Source organism: Bufo gargarizans, chromosome 5, assembly GCF_014858855.1.
Source record: "Bufo gargarizans isolate SCDJY-AF-19 chromosome 5, ASM1485885v1, whole genome shotgun sequence".
NCBI classification, from domain to species: domain Eukaryota; kingdom Metazoa; phylum Chordata; class Amphibia; order Anura; family Bufonidae; genus Bufo; species Bufo gargarizans.
In genome coordinates this window covers 467,196,792-467,210,965 of record NC_058084.1, presented here as the reverse complement: position 1 = coordinate 467,210,965, position 14,174 = coordinate 467,196,792, and the positions used below count along the sequence as shown (strand labels likewise).

At 48.1% G+C, this 14,174-nt stretch overlaps 1 protein-coding gene across 2 annotated transcripts in view; it reads right to left on the bottom strand.

Annotated features, from left to right (window-relative positions):
• Positions 1–2,685, bottom strand: part of LOC122938318 — a 36,146-nt gene extending 33,461 nt beyond the window's left edge. Inside the window, exon 1 of one of the 2 annotated variants that reach the window (XM_044293747.1) lies at positions 2,534–2,685. The gene's annotated coding sequence lies outside the window, so the exon portion shown is untranslated. The remainder of the gene's footprint in view (positions 1–2,533) is intronic. The other variant, XM_044293749.1, reaches the window with a different exon arrangement.
• Between the last annotated feature and the right edge of the window lie 11,489 nt (positions 2,686–14,174).

Below are 14,174 nucleotides of genomic sequence, written 5' to 3'. Positions count from 1 at the left end.
TAGACATGAATACATGAGATCACCAGCTAGTCGGGGTGCCACCATAGACATGAATACATGAGATCACCAGGTAGTCGGGATGCCACCATAGAAATGAATACATGAGATCACCAGGTAGTCGGGATGCCACCATAGACATGAATACATGAGATCACCAGGTAGTCGGGGTGCCATCATAGACATGAATACATGAGATCACCAGGTAGTCGGGATGCCACCATAGACATGAATACATGAGATCACCAGGTAGTCGGGATGCCACCATAGACATGAATACATGAGATCACCAGGTAGTCGGGATGCCATCATAGACATGAATATATGAGATCACCAGCTAGTCGGGGTGCCACCATAGACATGAATACATGAGATCACCAGGTAGTCGGGGTGCCATCATAGACATGAATACATGAGATCACCAGCTAGTCGGGGTGCCACCATAGACATGAATACATGAGATCACCAGGTAGTCGGGGTGCCACCATAGACATGAATACATGAGATCACCAGGTAGTCGGGATGCCATCATAGACATGAATACATGAGATCACCAGGTAGTCGGGGTGCCACCATAGACATGAATACATGAGATCACCAGGTAGTCGGGGTGCCATCATAGACATGAATACATGAGATCACCAGCTAGTCGGGGTGCCACCATAGATATGAATACATGAGATCACAAGGTAGTCGGGGTGCCATCATAGACATGAATACATGAGATCACCAGGTATTCGGGGTGCCACCATAGATATGAATACATGAGATCACCAGGTAGTCGGGATGCCACCATAGACATGAATACATGAGATCACCAGGTAGTCGGGGTGCCATCATAGACATGAATACATGAGATCACCAGGTAGTCGGGATGCCACCATAGACATGAATACATGAGATCACCAGGTAGTCGGGATGCCACCATAGACATGAATACATGAGATCACCAGGTAGTCGGGATGCCATCATAGACATGAATATATGAGATCACCAGCTAGTCGGGGTGCCACCATAGACATGAATACATGAGATCACCAGGTAGTCGGGGTGCCAACATAGACATGAATACATGAGATCACCAGCTAGTCGGGGTGCCACCATAGACATGAATACATGAGATCACCAGGTAGTCGGGGTGCCACCATAGACATGAATACATGAGATCACCAGGTAGTCGGGATGCCATCATAGACATGAATACATGAGATCACCAGGTAGTCGGGGTGCCACCATAGACATGAATACATGAGATCACCAGGTAGTCGGGGTGCCATCATAGACATGAATACATGAGATCACCAGCTAGTCGGGATGCCATCATAGACATGAATACATGAGATCACCAGCTAGTCGGGGTGCCACCATAGATATGAATACATGAGATCACAAGGTAGTCGGGGTGCCATCATAGACATGAATACATGAGATCACCAGGTATTCGGGGTGCCACCATAGATATGAATACATGAGATCACAAGGTAGTCGGGGGGCTGAATCACAAGTCACCAGACACTTTACAGTTATGATCCCTTCATACACAGTGCCTTGCAAAAGTATTCAGTCCCCAGATCATCAGCGGATTATGAATGAAATTGGTTCAAGATCCCGCTTGCATAAGTGTTCAACCCCCGTACTAGGGATTGGCCTCTACCTGCAGGAGATCGGGGGGCCCCTGCACACTGCGGATAAAGGGACCGCAGCATCTCAGCCACATGACCGGGTGATAGTGTTATGGGGGATCCATGGCTGCTCCTGTGATGCCCCCTCCCCTATATATCTATATGGACTGCTTGTCTTTTCACTAGCCCCCCCTATAGGGCACCAGACCTCCAGGACCTAGTAGGCACGTGGTTGACAATGTTATGGGAGCGCTGTCACATTATTAGGGCCTCTGACCCCTCTGTTGTTACCCAGCTTTCCCAGGATCAGACAGAAGGTGACATAATCACTGAATAACATGTCATTTTGCCTTGTGCCCCCAAGCAGCGTCCAGCAGGGCATTACAGGGTTAGCCGCCATCTGGTCACCCCGCCGCCGCCGCTTACACAACGTCATGAAGAAATGTATCTCTGAGAAGGAAATAACCAGAATAAAAGTCAGGAAATAATAATCAGGTCTCAGCAGCGATCGGCGACCACAGGGCCGGCGGCCAGCTCCCCAGCAAGCCCCTCCCCCTCCAGCTGCAATAACTGCTACAATGTATCAGATCCTAACAGCTACAATGTATCAACTGCAGGATGCTCTCCAGGCCTTAAAGGGGCAGGACCCCCCAAAATCTTCATGGACAATGGGTACCCTCTTCCTTATGAAGACCCCTTCCCTCTATGTGCCGCAGTCATTTTTATAATCTACGGTTTCTTCCTAGGGGGTTTCGCTCCTTGATGTAATATAATCACCTCTCCATGCATTGACTTCTTACTGGGCCGCCAATCAGAACCAACAGAGCTGCAGTGTAAAGCATGGAGGACAAATTCAGACTGCTCCCCCCCCCCCCCCATGTAGGATCTCACCTGAAAATCATTTTTGATCTCACCTCTCAGTGACGCTTCCTGGTTCGAGGCCGTCCCAGATTATCAGATATTCCGGACTATTAGATGGTGCTATTAGGACATGCAGCTGCCGTCATACGCGACCCTCTGTCTGAAGCGCCTCCGTTTCAGCCTCTCCGAGACGCCCAGATGTCGAGATCCATCTGATATGATCCAGCAGAGAGGCCAAATAAAACAGAAGCGATATCTGAGCCCGGCGTCCTCGCCCGTGAAGAGAATCCAAAATAAACTGGGCGAGAGGAAGCGCTGTCTGCACGGGGCGAGGCGGCGATCTGATCACCCTGCACATCACGGGGGCGTCACCCAGCTTTCCTGGACGCCTGAATGGCACGTCTCCTCCATCTTCCCGGCTGATGTTCACCTTACCATTCCGGTGTCTGGGAAAGCTGGGTGGTTTTAAAGGCTCCTTTATAAGTGTCAGGCCTCATGCACACGACCGTTCTGTGTTTTGCGGTCCGCAATTTGCAGAACGGCACGGACAGCCATTGATATAACTGCCTATTCTTGTCCGCAAAACGAACAAAAACTGCGGCTCGGATGCGGACCAAAACAAGGGTCGTGTGCATGAGGCCTCAGTCAGACGTCAGTACTGCCCCTCCAGCCAGACTATAGACATTCAGGAGACCTGGAAAGTCGGGTGGCGCCCCCTGTAGGTGCTGAAGTAGCCTTCATACTGGGCCAGATTACTACTGCGCCGCTGTGAACGTAGACAAACTGATCCATTTAGTATGACACATCTGCGCCCTCTGCTGTCTGAGCTGGGAATTGCACTTGGTACCAAATCACTAATTGCGTTAAAGACATGAAATTACCAGTATGACCAGCAGGTGGCGGCAGCTCAGCTCAAACACAATACTGTAATAACCTGACTGGGGAGACCCCGCCCAGAATGTATAATGCTCCGCTGATCGGGTGATTGGGACCATTCCCTGTACATCTCATCAGATCTATAGTCGTCAGATGAGGAATCCGGCATCTGAGCGATGCATCCTCATAAGCTTTTTTAGGCAATTAAAATTTAGTTTTTGTTTAATTCTATGGAAAAATAGAGCACATAGGGAAACTGTCAGCAAACTGCTGCAGACAGACGTCTCTACTGCCGAGTGTGTGTCAGACAGGCTTTACTGAGCTGCACTGTCCCATGGATTCATATAAACCAAGCAAATGGAAAACCAGCACTGAAAAAAAATCAGTCAACAGCAACCAGCCTGCTTACTGATAGTTTCCTGGGAGAAACAATTACTTCAACAATGCTCAGGGAGAAAACAGACCGGAAATAACATGAAAAAAAAAGATAAATGACAGATTCTGGATTTTACATCTCAGCTCTACAGAAGCTACAGAGGAGATATCCCCTTTTGCTATTTCTGGCACCCAAAAGTTTCCATAGTCGTAGAAGTCACTGGATTTTCTGGTCTCCTACAAATCAGGCCATCTCTCCATGCTGGACAGACCCACAGCTCTCTGCTAATTAATCTTATAATTAATAAGATCCGTCTGCATTAATAACTTAGAAAAATTTCTAAGTGCGAAAGTAGCCTGAGCGGATCCGTTCAGACTTTCAATGTAAAGTCAATGGGGGACGGATCCGCTTGAAGATTGAGCCATATGGTGTCATCTTCAAGCGGATCCGTTCCCATTGACTTACATTGTATGTCTGGACGGATCCGCTCGCCTCCGCACGGCCAGGCGGACACCCGAACGCTGCAAGGAGTGTTCAGGTGTCCGCCTGGCCGTGCGGAGGCGAGCGGAGCGCATCCATTCAGACTGCATCAGGGCTGGACGGAAGCGTTCTGCTCCGCTCGTGAGCTCCTTCAAACGGAGCTCACGAGTGGACAGCAGAACGCTCGTGTGAAAGTAGCCTTATACAGCCACCACTAGAGGGAGCTCACTACATACAGATTATACAGCCACCACTAGAGGGAGCTCACTACATACAGATTATACAGCCACCACTAGAGGGAGCTCACTACATACAGATTATACAGCCACCACTAGAGGGAGCTCACTACATACAGATTATACAGTCACCACTAGAGGGAGCTCACTACATACAGATTATACAGCCACTACTAGAGGGAGCTCACTACATACAGATTATACAGCCACCACTAGAGGGAGCTCACTATATACAGATTATACAGCCACCACTAGAGGGAGCTCACTACATACAGATTATACAACCACCACTAGAGGGAGATCACTACATACAGATTATACAACCACCACTAGAGGGAGATCACTACATACAGATTATACAGCCACCACTAGGGGAAGCTCACTGCATACAGATTATACATCCACCACTAGAGGGAGCTCACTACATACAGATTATACAGCCACCACTAGAGGGAGCTCACTACATACAGATTATACAGCCACCACTAGAGGGAGATCACTACATACAGATTATACAGCCACCACTAGGGGGAGCTCACTACATACAGATTATACAGCCACCACTAGGGGGAGCTCACTACATACAGATTATACAGCCACCACTAGAGGGAGATCACTACATACAGATTATACAGCCACCACTAGGGGGAGCTCACTACATACAGATTATACAGCCACCACTAGAGGGAGCTCACTACATACATAATATACAGACACCACTAGAGGGTGCTCACTACATACAGATTATACAGTCACCACTAGAGGGAGCTAGCTACATACAGATTATACAGCCACCACTAGAGGGAGCTCACTACATACAGATTATACAGCCACCACTAGAGGGAGCTTACTACATACAGATTTTATTACAAGACCCGGAGGCGAGTATTGCTATTCTCCTTCTTTACTCTGACCAATAGCAGCAAAGAAAAACTGAACACGTGATCAGCCCCTCCCCATAGTCCCAGTATAACAGGCAGCTCCGCCTGCATATCCTTCTCTTTCTTTGCTGCTGACCGCAGAGATAAGTACTTGTGATAGCTCCTTGTTTTCTGGCTGTTTCATTGTATATATATTTATTTGTCCTTACAGGTCTTATTGTATTTCTGTTTGTCCTCTACAGGTATATATAACTAGTGTTTTTTCCTAGGGTGTTACTTGCCCCGTTCTCATCTGCCTGCGCCTGGTCGGCTATCGCCTGTCTTCCTTACCGCTCCGGTCCCTTTCTGTGTCCGTTTCCCGCCATTTTACTTTGTTCCCTTTATCCTCTTGCCGCCTCTGCGCCCTCCGGCCTCAGCTTCCGCGCGCGTCCGAGATCTCGGGCGCCTCCTCTTCCGGCCCACCAATAGTTATCTTCTTAGGTGTCGTGTATTGTTTTATGTAGTCGGTTGCACCGTGTACCTCTTGGCATTATATACCAGCAGGGCTGTATACACTGTGCATTTTGTTACATCCTTTCTGTCCGTGCCTATGCCAGTCCACCATTAGATTACTTGTCATTAGCCCATACACATTAGAGCCAACTAGGAGCTGCCAGATAGGTTCGAGGACGGGGGGTCTCCACCTTCAGGAGTCGCCCCTGGGCAGAGGGCCTAGATCTAGGTTTTGCAATTAGGGTCACCTTACCCCCCTTTCTTAATAGAATCTTGGTGGACGATTATATGTATGGACATTATAGGACAAATTGTTTACCGTATGAGTAATATTAAAGTTTATCTTTTTGCAAGGGTTATGCTGTAGCTGGACTAGAACTTCTTACCTTTAACCCATTATATAGATTTGTATCCATTTAGGCTGGATTTTTATCTTCTACTTTAGATTATGCCCAGTTTTCTCTCAGGGACTATATTCACCGAAGCCCTAGTTATCGAAGCAAGGGATATATTCTCGGATAAGGATGTACCGGGTTTAGGCCAACAGGTCACTAGTAAACAGGTTTTTAACGATTTATACAATTGCTATAAGGAAAACATTAAGTCGTGGTGGGAGATCAAATCCCTGGAGAGTTATATTGGACATAAAATCGTCCCCCGGGGGTTACGCCTTCGGGTTAAACCGGCTGACAGAATATCATCACCATCTCTCCTAGTCAAGTGGGAGGAGATACTCACACAAAGCTCACTTAATTTAATGAATCTACTACTTGAAGAAGAGAAACAAGTCTTCGAGCTGTCCTCTAAAAAATTACATGAGCAAATTGAGAGTGCCCTAAAATTAAAAGAGGACCCCGAATTTTCCAGACGTGAAGTATCCCTCCAGACCTCTGTTGAGCGCTTTCAGGGACTGATTAAGGAACGGAAGCATAGACAATTTGTGAGGGACTTAAGTGAGTTTAAGGAGAATCGAGCATACACCATAACACCGGGACCTGTAGGGGGCTCTGAACCATCCTCCTCGGAAATTGATTCCTCAGACACCGAGTCATACTCCAAACCCTTTGGTAGCTCTTCCAATCCGGGGCGCCAAGGCACGAGACGACGCGGTGGTCGAGGATGGCAGAGGGGCGGAGGTTACAGAGGCAGGGGACGGGGGACACGTGGACCAGGCTACCAAAATACCTCCTCCTCCTCGCCTCCCTCTGGTTATTCCAACATTCAAACTCAACCACAACCGTCATCATCTTTTTTAGAGAAGAGCGTGATGCCCTATCAGCTACGCGATCGGGGTCGACAGGAGAGGGGACAGTAACAGATCTCCAAATTGTGAATCTGTCCACTCGGGGTCTCACTCCGGTGGAGGTGGAGGTCCTTAAGAGAGGCCTGTCATTTGTGCCCACCACCAACTTAGTCTATTTTCATGGACCAAGGACCTTCACCTCTTCTGCAGGAGACTCAAGTGGCATAAATTCTTTAGAACCTCAAATAGAGATACATGTAGGAGGATGGGCCTAGATGAAGGGGATTTCGATGACCTTCAAACCCTCATCGACTTTAAATAGAGATCATACTCGTGTCACTGGATCAGGTCCGTTCACTACATTAAAATTGAAAAGTAAGAAAATGCCCCCCCCCCCTGCTAACTATGAGCATGTAGACATTTTTCTACAAATGGTCATCAATGACCTTGAACATCTTGCTCGATTAGGCCCAAAATCCTTTAATCTTTCCCTGCACAGGAGATGCAGGCATTACAGTCTCTCGAAAAAGACCGCAGTATTGTAGTAAAACCTTCTGACAAAGGCGGTAATTTGGTTGTTCTCGAGAATGATGCCTATATCCATATGTGCCTGGACCTCCTTAAGGATAAGGAAGGCTATAGAATTTTACCCTCGAATCCTACTCAGATATTTTTGGCCGATCTTAAACAGATTCTGTTGGCTGGCTTGGAGAAGAAATGTGATAGGGGCACTCGAATTTGAGTTCCTGTTACCCACTAAACCCTTGATAGCGACCTTCTACGGGCTCCCCAAGATTCACAAAGGGGTTAACCCGTTGAAGGGTCGCCCTATAGTATCGGGAGTCAACTCACTTACTCAGAATTGTGGGGTATACCTGGACAAGGTGTTGAGGGAGTTCGTTGTGTCCCTCCCAGCATATACAAGGGACACAATGGACTTCCTCAACAAAATTGATGCTCTCGTTCTTGACTTCTGACTGTATCCTATGTAGCATTGATGTTGAGTCATTATATAGTTCGATTCCTCATCAGCATGGCCTTAAAGCCATAGAGTATTTTTTATGTGCTAGGGGTATACAATACGATTCACACAATAGCTTTATTATCAGGCTACTCGAATATACCCTAACCCATAACTTCTTTCTATTCAACTCAAGATTCTACCACCAGCTCAGGGGGACGGCTATGGGGAGCCCCTGTGCCCCCACATATGCCAATCTCTTCCTGGGCTGGTGGGAAGATACACACGTCTTTCCAGATCATGAAGTCTGGTGGTCCAGAAATATTCAATTCTGGACCCGCTATATCGACGACGTGTTCGTTGTCTGGAAAGGAGACTCGATGGAGCTTAAGCGCTTTGTTTCTGATCTCAACAAAAATGAAATTGGACTCCATTTTACCTATGAACAAAATCCGTCCAGCATTACATTTCTGGACGTATGGTAACAATAGTAGGGGACCATCTATCTACTAATTTATACAGGAAGACAACAGCAACTAACTCTCTCCTTCACTGGAGCAGTTACCATCCTACCTCCCTTAAACAGGGTATTCCGAGAGGACAATACCTTCGGGCACGGAGGAACTGCTCCAGTGATGAAGCTTTCTTTAGAGAGGCAAGGGCCCTCCAGGACAGATTTGCTGCCAGAGGATACCCACAACCAGTGCTCAAGGATGCTTTAAACATGCACGGTCCAGAGTACGTAGTGATTTACTCATTCCAAAAATGAGGAAAATGGACAGCCCCCAGCCGATGAGAATTATCTCTAATTTTGATACTGCTAACCAAGACGTCAAGAAAATTTTAAATAAATACTGGCCTATCCTGAAAATGGACCCTGACCTCTCGGAAGTTGTGATCGAACGTCCATCCGTCTCTTATAGACGGGGAAGAAGTCTCAGGGATCGGCTGGTGGCTAGTCATTTTATACCACCTGTGAAAGAGGGTACCTGGCTGGACCGACGGCCGATAGGTGTCCATAGATGCGGCGGGTGTAAGGCATGTGAATTTTTGAATACAGCTAAACATATCACTGGATCAACATCGGGTCAGACCTTCCAGATACGTGATTTTATCAATTGCAGATCTAAGGGCCTAGTATATCTATGTCAGTGCACTTGTCCTCTGGACTATGTCGGTAAGACAGTCAGAGAATTCAGAAGGAGAATTCTCGAACATGTCAATGATGTTAAGAATAAGGAGGTGACCCCGATTGCGACACACGTGAATGATGTTCACGATGGTGATCCCAGGTCCCTCCGCTTTACTGTTCTTGAATTGGTACATCCATCTCCCCGTGGGGGCGATTGGGATAGGAGGATCCTACAAAAGGAAAGTGAATGGATCCATAGACTCCGGTCCCAATCCCCCCATGGTCTCAATGAAAGACTCACATTTTCATGCTTTTTGTGACCCGTTTTGCTTCTTGGCCTCTAGGCCTATCCCTGATATATTCCTTTTTCCCATCCCCTCACCCCTTACCCCCTCCCCTTTCATTCCCCTGCTACTTATGGGCTCGGTTGACCTTTTGGTCCCTATACACTGCGCCTGGTGCGTGAAGCACCTAAATTCTACTATCATGGACAGTGATTATGTATATTTTCACTTATTTAGTTATAATTCACTTATCAACTATTCTATCAATTATTGCGATCTTAAATTTGTCTTATGTCATACCCTTGGTCTAGCCACCCCCCATAGCTATCGTCTATACCTTCTATTTAAAGTAATTAAATCATTATAATCACTGCCCCCTGTAGAGACTCCTTATCTTTTATCTATGAATAGGGGCTACATCAGGGCTGTGTATAATATTTATATATTTTTATTCCAAACTGTCCCCCCTCTTTGAGGCTTAGCAGTGCCCTAACCATTGTGTGTTCATAGAGTCCGGCCGATCAGCGTTCCACTCTGGAACGCATGTCCAACGGTGATGACGTCCAAATTGGACGCCACACACACGATCTATCAGCCTAGTGCTGCGATGCGCTCCACTCTGGAACCCAGGGCCCATGACGTCATATCGGGGCGTCGTGGCTGGAAGTCGACTGTGCGGCGTGCGTTCCACAGTGGAACGCACGCCTTCTCAGCTGGAATCCTTATCGACACTATGAGGGGGCTGTTTGTACACCTTAGCCCTTACACAGGGGCTATCCATTATCATTGATTAGGAGGGGCTGACTATAATAGGGGGCTGTCCACTGAGGCGTATTGTTGGACCCTGGGAGAAGTGACCTTCATCTGTCATGGGAGGATGAGTCGGTTGTAGGCACCAACAGTAAGTAACCCTGGCTACCACATTGATACATGTGGGGTTTGCCACTGTGGTTTTAAAGGGGACACACGCTTTATCATATGCTTTTGTTATATAGGGGACGCAAGACGATCAGTCTCTTTATCCTAAGCGACTGTCTAATTTGATCCAGGACGTATTGTAAGGTATGCCTATTCCCCCTATCTAGGCTACACTATGTGGGTCCAATTAAGCATTTTCTTCTATTGACTGGCCACTACATTGTGTTTCAGCTTATCGTTGTCAGTGATATCTATGTATACTGGACTCTGTGAACACCAGAGGTCTATGGGAATATTAACTTAAGGTTAATCATGGCCTTTTGTCAGACCTAACGTGGCGGTATATATATATTGAACTTCCTCTGGACACAGTGAGTGACTCTCTTGAATGAGACCTTTGCTGGTGGTGGTCCCTCACATAATTTATCTCGGTGTCTGGATGTAGTTCTATGCATACATACATGTGTACATTTTCCTTTCTTTTCAACAGGTATCCACTCTGATTCTACTACGTCAAAATTACGTGCCTTTAACATCAAGACTGTTGGTTTCTGTCCCTCCCTCCCTTTCTCCCAGTATGGTTATCTGGTCCAATCTTTTAACTTGATTATTGACTATCTGGTGACACCATTTACTGCCGAACTGGCGTATCGTGGGTGTCCCGATATTTATTGGGCCTCCCGCCGTTCGACATTTTGTCTATCTAGCTATCTAACCTAAATCCATTTACCCCCTGATGATCCCACACCGTGGGGGAAACGCGTTGGGGTTGAGCACAGAATTGTCTGTGTGATCAATAGTTATCTTCTTAGGTGTCGTGTATTGTTTTATGTAGTCGGTTGCACCGTGTACCTCTTGGCATTATATACCATCAGGGTTGTATACACTGTGCATTTTGTTATATCTTTTCTGTCCGTGCCTATGCCAGTCCACCATTAGATTACTTGTTATTAGCCCATACACATTAGGGCCAACTAGGAGCTGCCAGATAGGTTCGAGGACGGGGGGTCTCCACCTTCAGGAGTCGCCCCTGGGCAGAGGGCCTAGATCTAGGTTTTGTAATTAGGGTCACCTTACCCCCCCCTTCCTTAATAGAATCTTGGTGGACGGTTATATGTATGGACATTATAGGACAAATTGTTTACCGTATGAGTAATATTAAAGTTTATCTTTTTGCAAGGGTTATGCTGTAGCTGGACTAGAAATTCTTACCTTTAACCCATTATATAGATTTGTATCCATTTAGGCTGGATTTTCACCACTAGAGGGCGCTCACTACATACAGATTATACAGCCACCACTACAGGGCGCTCACTACCTACAGATTATACAGCCACCCCTAGAGGGAGATCACTACATACAGATTATACAGCCACCACTAGAGGGAGCTCACTACATACAAATTATACAGCCACCACTAGAGGGAGCTCACTACATACAGATTATACAGTCACCCCTAGAGGGAGCTCACTACATACAGATTATACAGCCACCACTAGGGGGAGCTCACTGCATACAGATTATACAGCCACCCCTAGAGGGAGCTCACTACATACAGATTATACAGCCACCACTAGAGGGAGCTCACTACATACAGATTATATAGCCACCCCTAGAGGGAGCTCACTGCATACAGATTATACAGCCACCACTAGAGGGCGCTCACTACATACAGATTATACAGCCACCACTAGAGGGAGCTCACTACATACAGATTTTATTACAAGACCCGGAGGCTCATATTGCTATTCTCCTTCTTTACTCTGACCAATAGCAGCAAAGATAAAAATAAATATTGAACATTTGAACAGCCCCTCCCCATAGTCCCAGTATAACAGGCCACTCCGCCTGCAAATCCTCCTCTTTCTTTGCTGCTGACCGCAGAGATAAGTACCTGTGATATTTGTCTGATTACTATTACTGTTTCTCTTATTGTAGTTTTTTCCCTTTTGGGTTTTATGTGATACTCTATTGTTTGCAGGTTGTTTTATGGGATCTCCCATTGACTTTTGCTGTGTGATTCCTTAGCACAGCTCTGGTGACCTGTGTTCAGGGGTACCCTGTGTGTCCGATTATCCCTTTGGGGGTTATCATCCCCTTCTGTCTGTGCCTCTCCCTATCTGGGTTTGTTACTTCTGTCATCTGACTGAGTTTTTTCTCTCTCCCCGGCTTGCCGTTCGCACTGCGCACCTCCCCTCGCTCTCCCTCCCCCATCCGCTTATCTTTCGCGCCGCGGCTCACCTTTGATCTGGCCGCCGGCGCTCCTGCTTGCCGCGCTTCGCTCCGCCCGAGATCTCGCGAGATCTCGGGCGCTTCCGCTTCCGGGTTCAGTGCGGCGCTCCGTAGTCTCGGCGCGCACTGTCCTGCATCTGCTCCGGCTCCTGTGCTCGGCGGCCTCCCTGCTTACCGGTTCCCGCTTCTTTCTATCAGGTTTCTCCCCCACTCTAGTTCCTCTCCCTGGCTGGGGAAAATCCTCACCAGCGGAGTTCTTAGGGTAGGATTAGTGTTCAGTTTAACCCCTTTCACTACAGATATAGAGGCGGGCTGTGTGATAATGCCCCATACAGATCTCAGTGGGCAGGGCCCTATGGAAGAGGATATGCCTCAGGCTGATTTAACCCCTTCTGGGGATGATTGTGAGATTGGGACACCCTCTGCGGATCCTTCCCTGGTTTTTCAAACTACCTTATCTAATGTGATTGCTGCGGCCATGGGATCAATGACTTCGGTCATTTCCCAGTCTATTGCCCGAGCCCTTGCAACCCATCCAGCTGCCTCTCCCACCCCACAGCCCGCTACGGTATCTAAACCTACCGGGCCAGGGCCTGCCTCCAGAACAAGCTTGACTGGTGACGTTGTCTCCACCAATGTTGGCGCGCCGGGTTCGCGCAAGAGAGCCTGTACGCGTCAGGCAGAACATACGCGCAGTTGGAAAAGTGCTAGAGCACTACAGGATGTAGCGTCCGGCTCTGAAGTCGGTTCGGATGAGGAGGCTTTAGGTGACGCCTTTGAGGAGGCAGAGGACGACCCTTCTGGGGTCATAGATTCAAACCCTTTACCCGGGTGCAGCTCCATGCTTTCGGCAGCAGACGCGTCTTTGACGGACCCGTCAGGGCAACCTCTCTTTGACCCGGATTCCCTACACCACCCTCGGTCTGCGGAATGGTTGCCGTTGGAGCATGTCTCCAAATATTTGGAGGCCCGAGTGCGTTGCCCCCTCTCCAAAGAGGCGCGCAACAAGCTTAGGGCGGAATGCCCCAGACCCGTAATTCCCAACAGGGTGTGCGAGACTCCGGCGGTAGACCCTAAAATGACCCAATTCCTCACCAAATCTGGGTGGAATCCGAGGAAGGGTCTGGAGTCGGCCCTGCGTGCCTGTCAGGACAAGCTCCTGGACATATTTGGCCCCCTGGCAAAGATTTTTGATCTGGCCGAGGCTGCCAAGGCCGAGGGTAAACAGGTAGACCCTCTAGAGCTGCGCGAGTGGGTGCAGCGCGCGATTTGCGTGGCAGGAAACGTCAACACGTCCCTGGCCATTGAACGGCGCAAGGCCATTCTTTTCAAGATTGAGCCTAAACTCTCCAACTTGGCGCTCACGGAAGCCGGTAAGGAGGCCCAGGGCTTGCTGTTTGGCGAGTCCTTTATTAAGGACTTAGGCCGTTTTGTTGGTGCCTTTACAGCACTCGATAAGGCCCAGAGTTCAATGAAACGGGTGTTTCACGGTAGGGTCTCTACCAGGGCCGGCAGTTTCAGGGGCCGTCTGTCCGGCCGTGCCCACTTCCAATCCCGTGCTACGGGCAGAGGCTCCTTCTCCC